Here is a 19,826-nt window from a genome sequence, read left to right on the forward strand (position 1 = left end):
GAGCTGCCCTGACCCCCTGGGGCTGAATGTCCCTCTAAATGTCCCTCTAAATGTCCCTCCAGTTTGGATCCTGTTCCCATCTCAGTCCTGAGTCAAGGCACAGGCCAAGCAGTGCTGATATGGATCCACAATCATGTAAACTAACCAGAGTCCCAAGGCCAGGGCAGAAAATTTCCACACTCCTCACCCAACCAAACCCTCCTGTGTTCAGCCAGCCTGGAGATGATTTTCATGGCTGGAGCAGCACAGAACAGCCCAGAGATGAAGTGGATTTCATGCAGGGACTGGGGCAGGAGGTCAGCCCCCAGTATTAAGGAAAAGGCTTTAGAAGGAGAGCAGGAATGGCAAACCCTGGAAAGAAATGGGTTAAGGGAAAAGCTGGATGGTGGGAACAGCCAAAAATGGGTTTTCCTTTGGGATCTGAGCTGCAGGGACATCTCTGGCTGCCCCAGAGGACTGAGTTGTTTTGGTTGTGGAGCTGGGAAACAGCAGCTGGAGGCAGAGGGGAGGAAGAACCACAGGGAGGAAGGAGAACCTAAACATCCTGAGTGAAAATCTGCAGGGAAAGACAATGCAGGGAGCCCAGCAGAGCACAGGAATTCAAGCCTTGGGATTTTTCAGGAAATGGATATCAGAGTGGGTTAAAAAATACAATATAATATAATAATATTTTATATCTCTATATATATAATATTGTATATATTATATAATAATATTTTCACTGAAAAGATTATATAATAATATTTTCACTGAAAATATTACTAAATATATGTAGCAATAATAGTAATTAACAGTAATAAATATTATTACTAAATATTATATATAACATATATAAGTTATATTATATGTAATATTAAGTAATAATGTTTATTACTGCTATATAAATATAATTTCTATAACAGTAATAAATATAAATATATAATTATATTTATATTTATTACTGTTATATATATTACTGCTATAATATATATTTATATTTCTATAAATATAATATATAAATATATTATATTTTTATATATTTATATTTATATAAATAGTATATATTTATATAAATATAAATATATAATATCTATATATACATATAATAGAGTGCCCAGAATGGCACTGTATGGCATTGTACAGCAGGAGGTTCTGGAACAGCCCCAGCCCTCTAGGATTCCATACTGCACAATGCAGACTGTGCAGGGAACTCATTTCTCTGGGAATCCAGCAAATGCCACAGAGGCACTCAGGGCAGGATGAGGCAGCTGAGAGCCCTGCAGACATTGCAGAGAGCCTTCAAGAGGATCTGAGGGTCACTCAGACCATTTGCTCCACAGCTGGGAACAAGAGGCAGTTATCTCCAGTTGTAACAAACTGCACAGATCAGGTTAAGCAAGGGCAGCATTCAAATAAACAGAGATAATTCCAGCTGAGCAGCAGGACATCCCCTCAGCTTGTCATGACCTCTTGCTTTTTGAAAGGAGGATGCAAACAGAAGATAAACCAAATCAAATTAAGGTACAAAACACTGAGCTGGTTAACTCTGCATTGAAAACTGAGCTGGAATTTATATACCTCTTGGGCATCAAAAGAAGAAATATTTCCTCTGCAGACAGAGGCAGAAAAGGCCAAAATACCCTCTGCAGACTTGTTTTGCATCACATTGACTTTGGGAGAACAATTCTGCCAAGGAGACAAGCTGCAAAGTTCCCTGCAGAGCTGGGGATGTGACAAGGCAGGGAAATGAGGGGTTGCCACTCAGCTCCAAAAGGAGTCAGCCTCATCAATCTGCTGCTATCAAAACACTCTCAGACGTACAAATCTCTTTGCATATTGGTGAAGCTGTTCCAGTGCAGAGTGAGAAATGCTGGGAGAAGTTAAGGGTAAAAGGAAGGACTAGGTGGTGAACTGTCTGAGAGCTGTTTGGCTGCAGCACAGCTGCAATTCCCACCCTGAGAGATCAGCACTGTGGGGTTATTGCAGTTAGATAACTGCTCCAGCTTTGGTTTTCCCATTCTGCCTCCTGAATATCAAGGAACAACAAATTCAACATTTGGAAATGTGATTTTTGCCCAGCCACCTCGGTGACATCCCAGTCAGCACCAGCTGTCCCAAACTAACCCAAAAATGAAGCTGTTCCACCACATCCCCCCACGACAGCCTAGACAGTTTGTCCTTCATTATGGTTGGGATAATGGTGTATTTACTCCTCATGAGAGCCACTCACATCTCATTCCAGATCCAGCAGCTAAACACGTCAGTGGCTCACAACAGCAGCAACTAAGGGTTTATATGTGGTTCCCTCTGTGGGATCCTCCTTTTCCTCCACTGCAGCTGCTGCCAGGACCCAACCCAAGCCCTGCAGCCACCAAGGTCACTTCTAGAATCAAAAACCCCAAACAAACATCCCCCACCTCGCTGAGAAGGCAGAAGAAATGAATTAATTAATTTTCCAGCTAAGATTCTAACTTATGCAAGGACAGGATTGCTCTCCTCTTTCCAGCCTGACTAGACAAGGGAAATATTAGAAATCCAATGAAAAGCATGTCCTCTGGAGATTTCCAGCCCCTTTTGGCAGGTGCAGCTGTAGGTCAGACAACCAGCAAGATTTCTGGGTGCTCACTGGATGGGAAATACTTGGTTGCTCTGCAGCACCACTGAAAGCATGCATGGAACAAGGTTGTTGTGGGGATTGATGGAATCTGTCACCCTCCAATCTGTATTTTCAGCTCAATTTATGAGGTGTTAGCCCTCAGCACACTGATGTCCTCAACACTCAGCAGCACCACTCACTTTCCAAATGCCCTGACCCTGCAGAGGTGCACTCAGTCGGTTTATTTTGCTGAAATAGCTCTGCCATTGAGAGAAACTGCTCTTTAATTTACAATCACAAAAAGGCTGTCCAATGAGAAATTTCATTCTGTGCCATCCAGCTCGTGCTTCCCACTTTGCTGTCCCTTTTCCTGCTGCCAGCTCGAGCTGCTTGGCTGGGCTGTCCCTGCCAGGCTGTCCCCATGTCCCCAGACTGTTCCCTGGCTGGAGATGTCCAGCAGCTCAGTGGTGGCTGCAGGCTGAGAGCTCCCAGTGCACCCAGTGCACCCAGCATCACCCAGCACCATCCAGTGCACCCAGCACCAGCCAGCACCATCCAGCACCACCCAGTGCACCCAGCACCACCCAGCACCACCCAGTGCACCCAGCACCATCCAGTACCATCCAGCACCACCCAGCACCACCCAGTGCACCCAGCACCAGCCAGCACCACCCAGTGCACCCAGCACCACCCAGCACCACCCAGCACCACCCAGTGCACCCAGCACCACCCAGCACCAGCCAGCACCACCCAGTGCACCCAGCACCACCCAGCACCACCCAGCACCACCCAGTGCACCCAGCACCACCCAGCACCACCCAGCACCACCCAGTGCACCCAGCACCACCCAGCACCACCCAGCACCACCCAGTGCACCCAGCACCATCCAGCACCACCCAGCACCACCCAGTGCACCCAGCACCATCCAGCACCAGCCAGCACCATCCAGCACCATCCAGCACCATCCAGCACCAGCCAGCACCAGCCAGCACCACCCAGTGCACCCAGCACCAGCCAGCCTGGGCAGTTTTGCCCTTATTTAGTGAAATCTTGGTCACACGAGGAGCTGATGAGCTCAGCTGGGTGTGCAGCAAACAGCCAAAGGCTTTATTTAACACCCTGAGGCTGATTTTGTCAAAGCTGAGCCAGGCTAGAGCCTTTTGGGTTGAGATCCTGAGCAAAATCAGCTCTAAGGAGAGGAAATCCACACAAAGCATCTCCAGACAGATGCTGATGGATGCCATGTGATCCATGATTATTGAGATGGATTCTCTAGCACATTCTTGCTTGACACAATTAACTGTTCTTGTTATTCTGTTATGCCACAGTAGCCAGCCATATGGCAGCTCACACATTTCTGGAATGGGATTTTTTAATTACTATTATTTTCAGTCCTTTTTTAATCTAGCACAGAACATACATTACATGATGAATTACCTATATATTGCCTTAATAAATTGACATTTAGATCTAGCCAACACAGAGTAATTTTCCTAATTAAATGTCAATATGTGCCCAAGAGCACAGCTCCTCAGCATTGTAAATGTCACCAATTAGCAAGCAGGCAGCATCATTTACAACTGTGTTCCTCCAGATCCCTGGGAAGTTCTGCTGAGCATCTCCCATGGCAAATCTGGGGGGAGAGAGGGAGAGGAGAGGCAGCAGGTGTTCCCTGAGCCAGCAGAGCAGAGCAGCCTGTGGGACCTCATTGCTGCATCACTCCCCACCCTCATTCCTCCTGCATTATTCCTGCTGGGAATTGCTTTGCCAACTGCAGCACTCAGCGAGGGCAGCCAGAGCTTGGACTGGTGAGAGGAAATCACCTCTGAGCTCAGCACAACCAGCACTGAGCTGGCTCAGCTCCAAGTGCTCCCTAAATTCAGCCACCAATCCTAACTCTAGGGATTGAATGAATCCTTTGGGAGTGTCTCGAGCTGTGCTGGCAGAGCAAGGTTTGGGGCAAAGAACAAACCCTTGTCTGTCAGTCCTTCCCTCTGCTGACAGCATTCCCTCACCCTGCAGACTGCAATCCCTCAGACTCTGCAAGCAGAACTGCAATTTGTGTTACACACTCTGTGAAACGATTCCAGTTCCTCAGCCTGTAAAGATGGTGTGATCTCTGTCCCCTCGGGGCAATGCAGCCACAGCAGTTTCTCTGCTTTGTCTCTCTGTAACTCCTGCTCTGAAGCCCCTTTTATCCCCTGGAGTTCAATCCAGCATTGTAATGCCAGCTGAGGATGATGGATCAGCCCAGAAATGAATCGATAAAGATGCACTGCTGACAGCCCTGAGCAAGTAATTGATACAGTGACTGACTGCTCACCCTGCTCTGATATTGGACAGACTTTTCACTGCCATTACAGCTGAGGTTCTGCTGGTTTGGGGGTTTTTTCTGTCTTCAGCATACCTGCAAAATACTACCCTTTGTAATTTTTAATTAGATAGACTTGCATCAGAATAATTTCAAGAAAACACAACTTCATGCTGTGACTGCAGGCAGTTTGCAAGTCTTCCACTTCTCCAGACTGATCCTGAGGAAAATCTGGAATCTGAAGTGATTCAGAATCACAGAAATAACAGAATTCAGAATCACAGAAATCCCAAACTTCTCCAGGAGAAACTTGCACCTGAGGGATTCCCAAGGGCTGTGCTTGCAAACCCACTCTGCAGTGCTCAGGAAGGGCTGCTCAGGGCAGTGTGGCTGCTGAGCTCAAACCCAGGGATTTTGGGAAGTGATGGAGGAGAATCCACTGGGAACACCTCTGATCAAACACTTCCTTGCATGTTTGGGGATTTTGAAGGAACAGGTCTTAAGGAAAGGCAAGGAAATGCTCCATTTCTCATTGCAGGATCATCTTAGGGCATCCAGAGTTATCCTGGCTGCTCCTTCTGACATTCTGATTGGATAGTATTAATTTCAGACTCTGTCTGTCTCCCCAAAAGCTGACTACTCCAACATCCATCTCTCCAGAAGCTTTCCTGGTCCTGCAGAAACCAAGTCCTCCAACCTCAGAGTTTTTTTTTGTCCTTCCAAAAGCACTTCAGCTGCAAGCTCTTTGTCCATCATGAGCCCAGGACACATTAAAAACAGATTTTCTTCTTCTCACATTCCTGCTGGTCTTTGCAGAGCACACAATGCAGATTTCTTTTGAGGAAGAGCCAGAATTCAGTGTAATCCCTCTTTCCCCATGCAAAAAGTGAATTCTCTTTAAACTTTTCCTCTGCACAAGGTAGTTATTTGCTCACCTAAAGGAGAGAACAAGTATGGCTTTTACTCAGCATGAGGAGAACTCCCTTGGTGCCTGGGAGGGTTGGGATGTAGTTTCACTAAATAATTAACCCAAAATAGTGACTGCAGCAGTCTAAGAGAACCACCCACACAAGGCAGGGCTTCAATCATTTTCCTCAGATCTAATTCAAGACACAAAAGAGAAATCAACTCCTCTAGCCCTCATGCAAGAGCAATTTGTCTTCATTCTTTTAAAGAAACCTCTTCAAATCCATCTGAGTGCCTAAAGCTAAAGAAAAAAAACAGTTCCCAAGTGGGGGAGCAAAAAGCACCTAATCTGCCTGGATATCCATTAACACAACAACCCTACCCAATTTCTTTTACTAAACAACTAGCATCCTACTGCTAAAATTTATTCCTATTTTTGCAGGAAGCTCAAATGTCTAGTTCTGCTCTGTGCTAAGCTGCACACCTAATTCTGGACTCTAAATTCTCCTGCTCAGCCCAGATGATTAAGCAGCGACCATGGCAAAGCTTCCCCATTTTGGTGACAAGCAGCTGCCTCTTCACATTTCCTTTGTATTTTGGTGACCAATTTATTTAGAATGTTCTCTCCAGTCCCAGTGTTTCGTGAGAATTGCATTTCTGCAAATTTCCAGTGAGAGGTTCTCCCAGCCAAAAGCTCTCATGTCACAGTTCCATCACAGGACCTTCTCCACTGAATGTTTCAATACCATTATTGTGTTAAACTATCCCAGGTTTGCTCCTAGCAGACAATAAAAACCTTGAAATCATTCAAATCCCTGCAAAACATGCAGTTCTGAGAGAACAGCACCAGCAAGCAGTGGCAGCTGGAATGACTTCCCTGAAATGGTAATTCAGAGTGCAGCAGAGCATTGCTGAGCTCCAGATCATCCTCTCCCTCATCAAACCCAAATTTCATCTGAAGGTAACAACATCCTTCAGTTCTATATTCTGCTGAAAGATAGAATATAACAACCAAATAGAACAACCATTTCCATTATAGATGTTGGAAATGCCAATGTGCATCTCTGCATGTCTCCACTCTGACACTCTTTGAACCTAAGAACAGAAACCTTCCTCTCCAAGGCCAAACCCAATTCTCAAGTCACACTGAATATTATGTTATTATGTACAATTCTCTTATTATGTACAACATTATGGATATGTCCAAGAGGTACATCATGTTAGAGAGAGATTTTTCAGGGTTACTTTAATTCTTCTCAATAATTTTTTTACTATCAGTTAGAAAAGTTATCATTTACCTTCAAAAAAGTTAAAATAAAAATATGCCTCTGCTCCTTATTTGAATTGATAAAATAGCTTAGGATCTGGGTGATTCTGGGCAAATGAGTCAACACCTTTGTGGAAAAGATCCCAAATTTTTTTCCTTTGTGGAAAAAATCACCTCAAAGGGTAGGAGCTTAATTTCTGCTCCCCCAAAGTCAAGGCTATTCCTGAAGGAATTCCTTTATTCCCATTGCCCATTGGAAAAGTCAGGATGCACTGCACTGAAATGATCCTTGCTTGCACCTTAAGAAAACAGCTTTTGAAATGGATCTAAATGAGGTTTAACCATCTCTCACTCGCCCCAGGCTGAAGCTACATCCCATCCTAGCAACAACCTGGAGCATTTTGCAAACATTTGCTACTAATTACGGGTTGGTAGAACAACAATGCACAGCTCCATGCTTTGCAGGGAGAAAGAGGCCAAAAGCAGCCTCCAGAGTGAGCCTCAGCCTTTAATTTAAACCATGCAGATTCCCAAAGATACACTGCAAAACTTCCCAAAACGCTGCTCTGATTAATGGCTCTGAGAACTTGTAAAAGCTCAGCTGTCAGCCATTAAAATGTAGGCTGAGGAAAAGCTAAATAAAAATCCTCTGGAGCAGCTTTTCCCTGTTCCTTCAGCAGTGGAAGGAGAACTCCCCAGAACCATGGGGTTTGTGCTCCTTGCTGGGAAAAGAAGAGGTTTTGTGGTTATTTTTGGTTGTTGCTATTCTCGTTCTATTTGACATTTAACTATTTAACGCTCACTATTTAAGAGTTCCTGGGGAATTTTTAGTGAAACAAATCTGTGGCCACAGCCTCAGTGATGCATTTTCGATTTTCTGTAGGAAGGAGTTACAAAACTGTTCTATTTGCTTTTCATTTAAGATTTTTTTGGAATTTCTTGTAAGAATTGCATCGGCTTAGAAACTTCCAAACTAAGAGGAAAGCAGAATGCCAGGAGAGGGTAAACACAATAGATTATTCTCAAGCCTAGAAAGGTTATTTATAGAAAAATATTCATTTTTCTATTATTCAGCATTTTTGCAATCCAAGCATTCTCTGGCAGCAGCCCAACTTCCAAAATCCCAAGTGCCATACAAGTTACATTCCTGGACAAACAGAACCATGTAATTACGTGGGGCTGGTTATTCCAAAGTATTTTAAGCACCAGGAAATGTGGGAACAACATCAAATAAACAGCATATCACAGAACATAAGCAATGGGAATCACACAGGACATTTTTTTTACATTAGCCATGTGAAAATGCTCCAGTTTGAAGCTCAGCTGAAGCTGCTGCAATCTTTTCATTTCAGCTGCCCTGGAGTGCCAACAAGAACAACATCTCCTGACTAAACCAAGGTGAGACAACTTCTGTCAAGTCCCAGCTGTTTCTCCTCTCCATGATTCTCCCTCTCTGCCTTTCATCTCCTGCCCTGTTGGATCCCAGGGGTTTCCTCTGGCCAAGGAAAAGTTGTTTTTTCCCACAGCCTGCTCTGCTTGGGTGGAGATTGCAGAGTCCTTGCCAGGAGAGCTGCAGGGTTTGCTCCAAGAGCTCCAAAGGTTTCCAAGAGGACATCACCTCACCAGGAAGTTCTTTCCAGAATCCTGCAGCAGCAGAAGAGAATCTCAGACAACTTCTTCAGCTTCTAAATATGGATTGAAACTGCTGATTTGGTTCCAGGAGCCAAACCATCTGAGTTTAGGATATTCTCAGCAATTATATGTTCAGTCATTTGTTTTAAACTTAAGCTTGTTAGGAAACAAGGCAACTTGAAATATCAGAAGCTGTATTTGGGGTTGGTGGATGAAGCAATACTGTAAGAAACTGGAAATTGTCCTAACAATTTGCTTAAAGAAAATTGCTTTGTCTTTGCACCATGGCTGGAAATATGACACAGAACTGTAATCTTTAATAATCAAAATATATTGAAATTAAAGTACATAGGAAAAATACCTTAACTGTTGCCTTGTGAGTTTTACCTCATTTGAAGGTCCATTTCCAACAGAACAGCTCTGAGTTGCTCATGCAAGGCTGTTAGACATTATTAAACATCCCTTGCTATGCTTTTTCCTGTTTTGTCAAACCTAAAGCATGAAAATCTTTACATTCCAGGTGAGATTTGCATTTGCTGAGCAGAGCATCATGGCCACACATTTCTCCAGGACCAAAGGAAGCATCTAGTAACACCTGCAGCTCTTCATGGAGCAAATCCAAACCAAGCAGAGCACAGATGGAGATCCTTCTCTGCATTCACACAGCTTGTGCTTTGCTCAGTGCTCTGGAAATAAAAAACAGCTCTAAATTCAGATCTCAGTTTACAGACAGGCATTCAAAGATGCTCAGACTGTGAGGACATTTCATCTTTTGCAGGGAAGGTAAGGTGGGAAATAGAGTTTTTTGAGAGAAAGGAAGTCAGAACACATCACTGAGCAAGGAGCTTTAGCAGCCTTTTTGGGAGAAAGGGCAGCACTTGTGGAAGCTCTGGAAGGGTTTGCAGTGGCATCAGGCTGGGAGAAATCAAATGAAATTAAATGAAATCAAATTAGAAATATGTGACAGAATCCCACAGGTGGGGAAGTTCAGCTCTGAGATGAGGATTGGCAGCTGCAGAGCTAAAGTTCTACAAAATCAGGAACAAGGTTTGTGCAGCAGAATCCACCCCTTGGGCTCATCCTGACCCAGACTGCTGGCTGGTGATATCTTTCATTTATCATCCTCATCAGAGAGTGCAAGGAAAAATAATAAAAAAAATAAACTAAAAGAGACGAGGCAATCTTCCCCCAAAGCAGCAGAGAAACAACTCAACCCATTCTTCAATCCTTCCTTCACAACTTGCTGCAAGTCTGAACTTCTTTGGGGCTTAAAAAAAAATAACAAAAGAGAAAGCAAGCAAGAAAAAGCATCAGTGTTTCAATCTAGCTGCCTTTTGCTCCTGTCTCCATTCTGTTCACCACTGAAAGGCATGGAAGATGTGCCAAAATAACACAAAATTACTGCTCTTCCTCCCATGCTCCCAGCAAGACAGGAAACACTATGGCCTCATGAGAATGTTTTTTAAAAAACAGCAGAGGCTGATCCTGCTCTGAGCTCCATGGAAACAACAATGGAACTCACTGCTGGACTGCAGCCTAAATCTGGGGTTTAGCTCCGTTTGTTGTGTTTATTCTCATTTTGTCCCAAACAGCCTACACATCTCTGGTGCAGCTCTGCTGCTCTGTCAGGAGCTGAGCTGAGCTCTCCAAATTCCCTTAAACAAGACACCAAGCAGCCATGAAATGGTAATGACTTCCAGGGTTTATCCCAGGAACCCCTGGCAGGAATGCAGGTAGAACTGTGTTGACTGATGCTGCATTGTGTAAAGCCAGCATCAGATAAGTGCTGATATTTTTTCTGTGCTTGCCACGGGGAATAAAAAGCACACAAAAAGCTTTATTTCAAAATATAAATGAGGTTGGGCTGAACAATTCCTGTAGCTCTTTTAAAAATTACACAGTTTGAAAAAGAATTGTCAATCAATTTTGTAGGGAACAATGAATGCTAAACCTCATTCAAGAGTGTTTCTGTGCTGGTCTTATTTTGCTAGCAGAAAGTGCATTATTTTGATCCACATATCAGATGGTATCTGTTCTCCCTGCTCTTTGAATGATTTCATCTTTCATGCACAAAGCCACAAGAGAATCCTGACAGACCTTTTCAAGCTGTTGATCTGAAAGGGTGTTTGAAGGCTGGAGAAGCTTAGCTATTTTCTATCCTTGACTTCATTATTTTTACAAAGTGCAGCTACATGTGTTCCACTTTAGCCAATAAGGAAGCCACTGAAAAATAGAAATATGCCACTCAGTATGCAGGGCTTTCTTCCCCTGGCTGCAACAAGATGTTCTGCCAGCTAATTCCCATTTGCATGACATTGTAATATTTCCATTAGCGTGGCTGATAAAAGTTTTGGAAGTCTGGACATGCTGGCAACCTGAAATGTTCTTTAAGAAACTTCTGCCCTACCTCTCCTTGAAGAAAGGAAACAACAAGAGTCAAACTGAAGAACTAAATCATCATGAGCTGGGAAAATGAAGGGTTTAGTTGGATTGGATTTCTGTATTGGTTGTAGGTAGGAAAGCAATTCCATTTTTTAACATTTTAATATTTGAAATGTTTTGAAGGAATTGGCATCAGGAGCAAAACAGAGTAAAAATTGAGTCAGAGTTGGGCATAAAGCCAGAAGTGGTCACACCTGTGAGTCAGTGCAGTCCAGAGCTCTCCTGTGCACAAAGACATGAATAAAACACTGAGAGCAGCCAGAGGCCAGGAGGACAAGATAAAGGACAAGATAAAGGACAAAAAGGAGATAACCCTGAGCACTGCCTGCTTTATAAATCCTAAAGGTATTTGGCAGACCTGGTGCAGAGAAACCTAACCTGGAGGAGCAAACAGCCACCAAAAAGGAGTCAAATCCCTCACAGAGCCAGAGAGAAGGAATTATTGCAGCACAGGAAACTGTGAATGAGGAAATAGATATTTCTGATGGAAAGCAAACAGTTAATCAGGATTCTACAGTTACCTGTATATTTTATTATTTACATAAATAAAGCAAACCAAAGTACAATGTTTGAATAAATATGGCAAAAATAATCAATTTAGGTCAAGAATATTGGACAAGAACACAGGGAAAGAGCACCAAAACCTCCTTTCTCCTCACCCAAACTCCAGACCCTGCTGCTGGGGGCAAAGGGGGAAAACACAACCCCTACCAGCCTCACAGGTTTCATTTTCCTGCCTACATTAATACACTGAATAAGCACAGACTGAGGCACTCAGCTTCACCATTAATTAGCTCATCAATATCTTGCAATCAGCAGTGTGCAGCACAAACAATCCCAGCCCTGCTCCTCTCGAAGCTAACTTAATTCTGATGAGCATTTTGTGCATCACTGTTTGTGAGTGTGAGCTGCTTCACAACTCTATAAAAGTCTGGAGTGTTTCTTTTTCTGGATAGAGTACATTTTCATATATTATTATACATTTTATTCTGGATATATAGGGAGATAATATTTGTGGCTTCTAGAAACATCATGCTGATGAGGAATTCAACCCATCCTCTCAGAACATGGTAAGAAATACACATTCATAAAGTCTTTACTCAAAGTCCAATAGCCCAATGCTGCAGGATGTTCTTTACTGTAAATTCTTGTTCCCATCTCTGCCCCATGTAACCCAGCAGAATCTCACACCACAACTCAACCAAGTCCTCTGCCAGGCACTATCTGTGAGCCTGAAGTCACCTATGAACTCAAGAATTTGTTAATATAACCTTGTTCCAAAGGTCCCTGGCCAGTGGGGAAAAGCTGCTTTTGCTCTTTTCCACTTGTTTTACAAGGCAGACTTTGCACCCTCTGCAGCTCTGCAGCTGTCACTGCATCACCCCAGGGGTTCTACTGCTGCTGCTGCTGCATTAAATCCTTTCTCAGGGAGCAGGAATAAATGTGTTTGCTCTGCTTGGCTAAAAGCACTCAGGGATCCAGCAGATCTCTGATTTGTGGCCATGAAAAAGCTCTGGTGGGAAGCAGCTCAGAGGAGTTCATCTCAGTGTAGGGCAGCAAATGCTGCTGTTAATTTGAGTCAATTTACCCTTTGGGTTTTCACTTCCTCATCATTCTGCTGCTCATTTGTTCACACTGCTCTTGTGAATTGAAAACAAGCCCTGGAGGGACCTTTCCAAATGCCTTCCCATGTCCAGAGCATAACCCAGACCAAGAATAGCTCCAACCTAACTAAATTCAGCTTTAACATCTCTGGGAGCAGTGGGGGAGAGGAGCCTAATGATCCTCAGCCCACCACAGCATGTGTTTGTCACCAGTGCAGATTGACACCAGGATTTATTATGTAAATTATTACACAACCACTTCTTGAGTCTCCAGAGCTAATGACTCGCTGTGAAAATAGATCATGAGCAGAAAATCAAGAAAGAATCCACATCATTAATATCAGAGTGTTTTCACTCCTGCCATCTACCAGCCAGACTGGAGATAAATCCTTTAATCCAGCAGTGGCTGCCAGTGGGTTTGTGTGTCTGTGTCTGCAAAAAGGGGCTGATAATAGTGCAGACAGTGTGGAACACCCTGAGAACCAGGTAGGGAAATAAAGAACTCTGACTCAAAGGATCACCTTGCTGTGTACCCTTTGGATTCCATAAGAAATTGTATTTACACAGGTCATTCAGGATTCTATCTAATATTGTTTTACAGATGATAGAGACATCCATCCAGCAACCCACCTGGGACTCTGACATTGCCTGGAGCTTCAATGACTGCTGCTCAGAAACCTCCCATTTGAAGACACAAATCCTGCATCCTTTGGGAATGATTTGCCAGAAATCAAGGGTTAAAATGCATGCTCACAGCAGCTCTCTGTCCATGTATTACCCTCAAAAAAATCACCATGATAATGAAAATATTTCTTCTCTCTGACCCTTCTTTCCAGGAAAAAAAAATAAATATTAAAAACCTGATGGGTACATGAGCTTGATGTAAGCTCAGCCAGATTTTCATTTGTTACAGAAGACATGAAATATCTGCTCGTGTGGGACACAGGAAGGAACTCTGGTCCCTCTTTGTAAATTCGCTCTGCTGGAAATGAGAGGCTTTTAGCTGTTTGTGGAGGTTTGTGGTGTCCTCTGGTGGTGTCTGTGGGAATGGGATAACAACGGGATAATGGGATAACGGGATAATGGGAAAACAGAATGAAGTCCATGAACTGAAACATCCCATTCTGAGCTGTGCCTCCCATTCTCCCAAACGGGAAAGGTGTGAAACTTTTGCCAAGCAGCAAAACTCCTCTAGAGCTGACACTTTGGGATGACAAATAGAGACTCTTCGAATGTGAAGAATAACGTGATTTGCTCTCTATTTCTTTGGAACAAACTCATGAAACCCTTACCTAGTATTCCTAAATGGTCCCAGAAGAGGCCAAAGCCTCCAGAACAGCTTTGAAGTGAGGAAACTGAGTCACAGAAGAGCACCCAGGACATGACAAGGTCAGAAATAAACTCCAATTTCCCCAGTTCCTAGCAGCCCACCCCAATCCCCGAATTGGGAAAAACAATCCTTTCCTTGTGAGGTTTTTTCCATAACAAGCCATTAAATTTCATCTTTCCCTGGCCAAAGGACATCCCATGTTGCTTCCATCACTGGTTTCTGCTCTCCTCTGCCCCTCCTGCTCCCCTCCAGCTCATGGCTTGGCCAAGATCTCTTCCAAAGCACTGCAAGGATTATTTCTGTTTCACACAAAGCTCCCCTGAATCTGTGGCAGGGAGAGGCTGCAGAACTGGATCTAGGTGGCTCCCGAATAAAACCAGCTCCCTGTTATTTCCATCTCTGCAACTTCAGACCAAATTGTGTGAGCTGGAAAGCTAATCTTTGCCAAAGGTGTAAAGGAGGTGATTTTAATTATCTCTTCAGTTATTAAAGCACATTTTAATATTAACTGGATGTTAATAATCTCTTTTTCAGCTACTAGACAGGAGTGCTCATTTCACCTCAAGCATTTCCAAAGTTCCTCCTCCAAGCTTCTTTATCCTTGGGGAGGCAGAGATGAGAAGAAATGGACATTCTCCTCGTTTTTTCCTGCCTTAGTTCCTAGAAATTGTTCTTACTTATTCCATCTGGCTGAGGTGTTGCCAGGACTGCAGCTGACCTGAAAGGACTCAGGTGAGTTCATTTCCCCAGTCAGGCTCTGCAGTGGGGCTGAGCACATGAGAACAGCTACAGCAGAGCACTGCCTAGTGGCTTTAACCAGAATTAAAATTTCAGTGCACATTAACTGCACTGAAAGCAGTTAATTTTTCAGCATCTCTGAAGGCCCTGAGTACCAAAACCAAGGTGTTATTTCACACCTCTGTGTCTGCAGCACATCTCATCTGCTGGAGACTTTTATTTTTTTAATTTTTTCTCTCCTCACCTATTCAAAAGCCAAAATTCAAAGCCCCACACAATGCTGAAAACAGCTCATGTAACCCATTGAGAAACAGGTGAATATTTTCCTGAATGAAGCAGCAGATTTGCAGCAGAGAGAAGTAATAGATGGCATGAGATACCTTCTTCCTTCAGAGGTAATGATGATAATGTTTCCTTGGAATTCTGTGAGGTATTTCCCACCAATACTGTGGGAAATGTGAACATCCAGGAACAGAAGGAGGTGGCAGCAGGATGACTCCTCAGAGCCAGGTCTGCATTGCTCTGCTCCGTTCACAGCCAGCATCCTGAGGCTCTCAGTCAATCCTGCAATATATTCTCTCCTGGAAGGAATTTCTGGGCAGGAAGAAAGCTGACTGGTGGTCTGAACTCACTGCAAAACAAACACACACAAATCCTGGTGCTCCTCACAGGGTAATGGATTCAAATCCACTTCCATCCAATTATTTCTTCATTTTCAGAGGGCACAGTGGAATGAAAGTATTTGGATAAATGGAAATATTGGAGCTTTATCTTAACCCTGCCAGATCTGCAGGACAGAATGTGGTTTATAGCTGAAGGCAAAAATAGAGTTATTTGTAGAACTTTTGGCTTCCTGGCTGCACATCCCATGGGCTGTGAGCATCCCACATCCTCAGCTGGCTCCAAACCTTCAGATCTTCAGCAGAACTTATTAGTGAAAGGAAAAATTATTATTATTATTAAATTATTATTATCATTATTTTTTAAATTATTAAGAAATTATTGCCCAGCAAGCCAGGCATGCAACAAGATCACTTTGACAACATGGACCTGCAGAAGATGTCCTTGGCATTCCCAAAATAATTGTTATTTTTTCATTTCCACAAAAATAAATCCAGAAATAAAACCATCCAAGTTCAGAACAGCCTGGCCTTGAGCACCTCCAGAGATGTGCATCCCCAGCTTCTCTTAGGCTAAAGTTACTGTAAATAACAGAAACTTCTAACAGCTGCTTTTACAGAAAACTGGAAAATCAGTTTCAATCATCAAGTTACTCTAATTAGTATAGAGATCCAAAATATTTGCAAGAATAGGGAGTGACACAAACCTCTGTGCTCTCCTGTACCCCAGGGTTACAATTTCCTGCAATGCCAACAAATCCCAGATGCCACAGATCCCTGCTGCAGTGGGATATTTTTGTCTGTCGGGTAGCAGGAACTGCTCCAGTTCCTGAGATGAGTTTACTCAGTTAATAGACTTAATTTCTTAGCCTTAACTCACCTTGACACAGCAGATTGAGAGCTGGCAAGTGCCAAACCATGCTGCTGGGCTCTGCTGGGCTGTGCTGGGCTGCTCCTCACAGCAAACTTGTTTTAAAGTTTGGGTTTTTTTTTAAAGCTCCTCATTTTAACTGGCACAGCAATCCGAATGATGATTATGGGAGGAAGTTATTATGTGATTCTCAATATCTGGAATTACAGACTGACCCACACTGCCTCTCTCCAGCACAGCACTCATTCTAATTTTTAGCTTCTCAATACATGGAATTACAGCCTGATTACCCACCCTGCCTCTCTCCAGCACAGCACTCATTCTAACCCATTTTTAACTTCTCAATACATGGAATTACAGCCTGATGACCCACCCTGCCTCTCCCCAGCAGCAGTCAGACCCTCTTTCCCCACAGGAGCAGAACTCCAGCCCAGCCTGTCCTGAGCCCCACTGCAAACACCCAGAGCACCATTTGACCCCAATATTCCCCATCCTGGCACCTCTGCCCTCCCAGCTGCTCTCCCAGCCACAGAGCATTTCAGAGACACCAAATTGCAGTTTCCTGGCTTCCCCTAGCAGTGAGATGGAAGGAATTTGCTGCAAATCAATGAACATTTGCAAGCTTCAGTGAGGCTGAGAGTGTGCAAAGTTGGGAACATTTTAGTGCATCACTCCAGCTCTGTGTTGGTCATGATTAAAAAGACTCATTAAACCTGCAGATTAGGATGTTTATGAATGACATGCTACCTCATTAAAATTATAAATAAGATGGACAAGTCAGTCTCTTTTACAGCTCTTGTCTCTAAGTGAAATAAGCTGGGAAAATGATGAGGCTCTGAATGAAATGTCAAACACCTGAAGGCTTCCACTGACTTAATAAGGCCAAAGATTTTCTCATTTCCAATTTCCTTTTTTATTATTTTTTTCTACTCCCCTTTGAGCATTCCAAACTAATAAATGTGTTTTTATCACAGAGAAATAAAGCAGCACTGCTGAAATCTGCAAGAGCAAGTGGGGCATGGAAATGCCTTTTTTTTTTTTTTTTTAATAAAAGCTTTAATAAAGATGTATATATAAGCCTTGCAGCTCTTCAATCAGAGCCTGCATGACGTTATAGACCTCAAGTTGGCAAACTATTTCACAGGAAACAATCTTGTGCTGGTCCCAAGGCAATGAAGAATATTATCTAATATATCTTTTCCATCCTGAACCTCTGTGATTAGTTCTTAATTCTATCAGTGGGAGAACCTTGTGACCAGAGCAGAGCAGATATGCAGATCTCAGATATTTCTCCTCCTGGTGCCAGAGGGGGACAAAGTCCTGGTGCTTCACAGGGAGGGCTGGGAGGGGAGAAAACTCCCAGCAGGGTCTCCATCCACCCTGGAGCTGCAGAAAATAATGCTTCAGCTGCAGGAAATGCTGCAGAAAATGCTGCAGAAAATCCTTCAGCTGCAGAAAATGCTGCAGAAAATGCTGCAGCTGCAGCCTCTGTGGCAGCAATGTGGCAGAGGAGGTCTTGCTGGCCAACAGGGTTGGTTTTTACCAGCAGTTTGAGGACCCAGAAGTCATGGATTCATTAAATCATTTAGGTTGGAAAAGATCTCCAAGATCATGGAGTCTGACTTACCCCCCAGCATGCCAAGGCCACCACTAAATCATGTCCCCAAGTGCCACCTGTGCACTCCTTTGAAGTTCCTCCAGGGCTGGGGACTCAACCCCTTCCCTGGGCAGCCTGTTGACAATCCTTTCCCTGAAGAAATATTCCACAAAACCTAACCTGAACCTCCACTGGTGCTGCTCAAGGCCATTTCTCTTGTTTTATTTCTCTATACTTGGGAGAAGAGACCAACCCTGACTTGCAGCAGCAGTGAAGACATTTCAGGAGGAGCACCTCAAAAACAATTTTTGAGCCAATAATCTGAATTTTTTCAAGGTAAATGAATTAGTGTTGGTAACAGTTTTCTGCTCCAAAAGGGGAGATTTGATAAATTGGAAGCAGCAGTTAATAAAATGAACCAGGCTTGTCAAGCAGAGAATCCTGGGGATCTGCAGGGCTGCTGGCAATTCCTGCAGCTTCAGAAAAGGCTCAGAAAGCCATCAATCCCCAGCAAGTTCCTAAAAGGCTTTATAACACACAGTGCTGGGAGAGCAAGAAGTGGAGCTGCTGGGCAGTGCCAGCAGGCTTTCCCTCCTCCTCCTCCTCCTTCCTCTCCTTCTCCTCCTCCTCCTCCTCCTCCTCCTCTTGCCAATCCTTCAGCCTCTCCAAGGACATTCCCAGCCCTCACCTCTCTCCAGCCACCAGCTCAGCACCAGCAGCAATTCTGCCTTCAGGCCAGAGGGAAAGCTGAATTACAATTTTTATCTCTTTTTATGACTTGGACACACTCTGCTCACAATGGAGCACCAGAAAATTCAACTTACATTAGGGATTTTTAGAAACGTCTTGTTTGTATTCAAATTTGTGCTCAGAGCTGATTTACACTGTAATAAGGAAATTATATTCCTTTGGCAAGTATGGCAACCACTTAGATATTCAGGGGAGAGCATTGCTTTGCTGAAAGCACAAACAGCAAGAAAAACAAACAATTTTCTCTGCCTGTTGCACTGTGACAACTGCTTTACCTCCTATGGACCTTCATTAACAGGGGAAATCGTTTTCTCCAGCAAGTATTTGCAATAAAAACCATCAGCAGTTCCAAGTTTGTGGAGATCAGCACTTTGAATTTAGTCACAGGGGCTTTTAGGTGCCTTTAGTGAAAAAATTAATTAATTAATTAGAAGTTGAGTGCCACAAGCCACATCCAATTAAGGAATAGCCAGAGCAGTTATTTACCAGATTATTTGAAGGTAATTGCAAAGATTATTTGAAGATAATTGCAAAGATTATTTGAAGATAATTGCAAAGGAATCAGTAGTGCTACCAGTAGTACTAATTCTGCTGGGAGTGAAAAAATCTGTGTGACACTTAGAAATAAACATGCCAAATGTCCTTTTTTAAAGGCACTACAGAGAGTTTATCTTCATGAGGAGATAAAATAGGTTTTAGCTAACTCAGTGTAAAAATTCAGTGAAAATTAAAGGCTGTGTCGTTTTTAGAACTATTTAGTTAGGATAACATCTATAAAGGATGTGAGAATTTATCCTGACTGACTGAAGTGAGAACTCCCATCTGCTCTGCACTGGGATATTTCCCACCCAGCCTTTCTGAAGTTATATTTTTTCATTAGCAAATCCAGTGCCAAAGCATTTTTCTCTCTCCCTGCTCTAATCCAGTTGACTTTCTCTCTGTCAAATCTGTCAAACTGTGAATGGTTTCATTTCAATGCATGTTTGATTCAGCTGCTCATGGCAACTGCACTGACACCTCTCCACTTTGGGGCTACTCCCTTTTTGAAAAAAAAAAACCCATAAAAATCCCCCAAACAAAAAAAAATTACTTTGTTCAAAAGTTGTCCTCACCTCAACTTTAAATTAGCAGCTCCTCCTCCCTCCTGGCACCAATTGGTTTTGTTTCTCTTTGGATTTTTCCA

The 19,826-nt window shown here is 43.3% G+C and overlaps 1 long non-coding RNA gene across 1 annotated transcript; it reads left to right on the top strand.

Moving 5' to 3' along the window:
- Window positions 1-7,683: 7,683 nt before the first annotated feature.
- Window positions 7,684-10,429, top strand: LOC146442711 (uncharacterized). The gene is made up of 3 exons (XR_014849403.1): window positions 7,684-7,796; window positions 8,352-8,457; window positions 8,586-10,429. It is a non-coding gene; the product is annotated as an uncharacterized LOC146442711 (long non-coding RNA).
- The last annotated feature ends 9,397 nt before the right edge of the window (window positions 10,430-19,826 follow it).

Source organism: Lichenostomus cassidix, chromosome 1Ab, assembly GCF_008360975.1.
Source record: "Lichenostomus cassidix isolate B80296 chromosome 1Ab, HeHo_3.0, whole genome shotgun sequence".
NCBI classification, from domain to species: Eukaryota; Metazoa; Chordata; class Aves; order Passeriformes; family Meliphagidae; genus Lichenostomus; species Lichenostomus cassidix.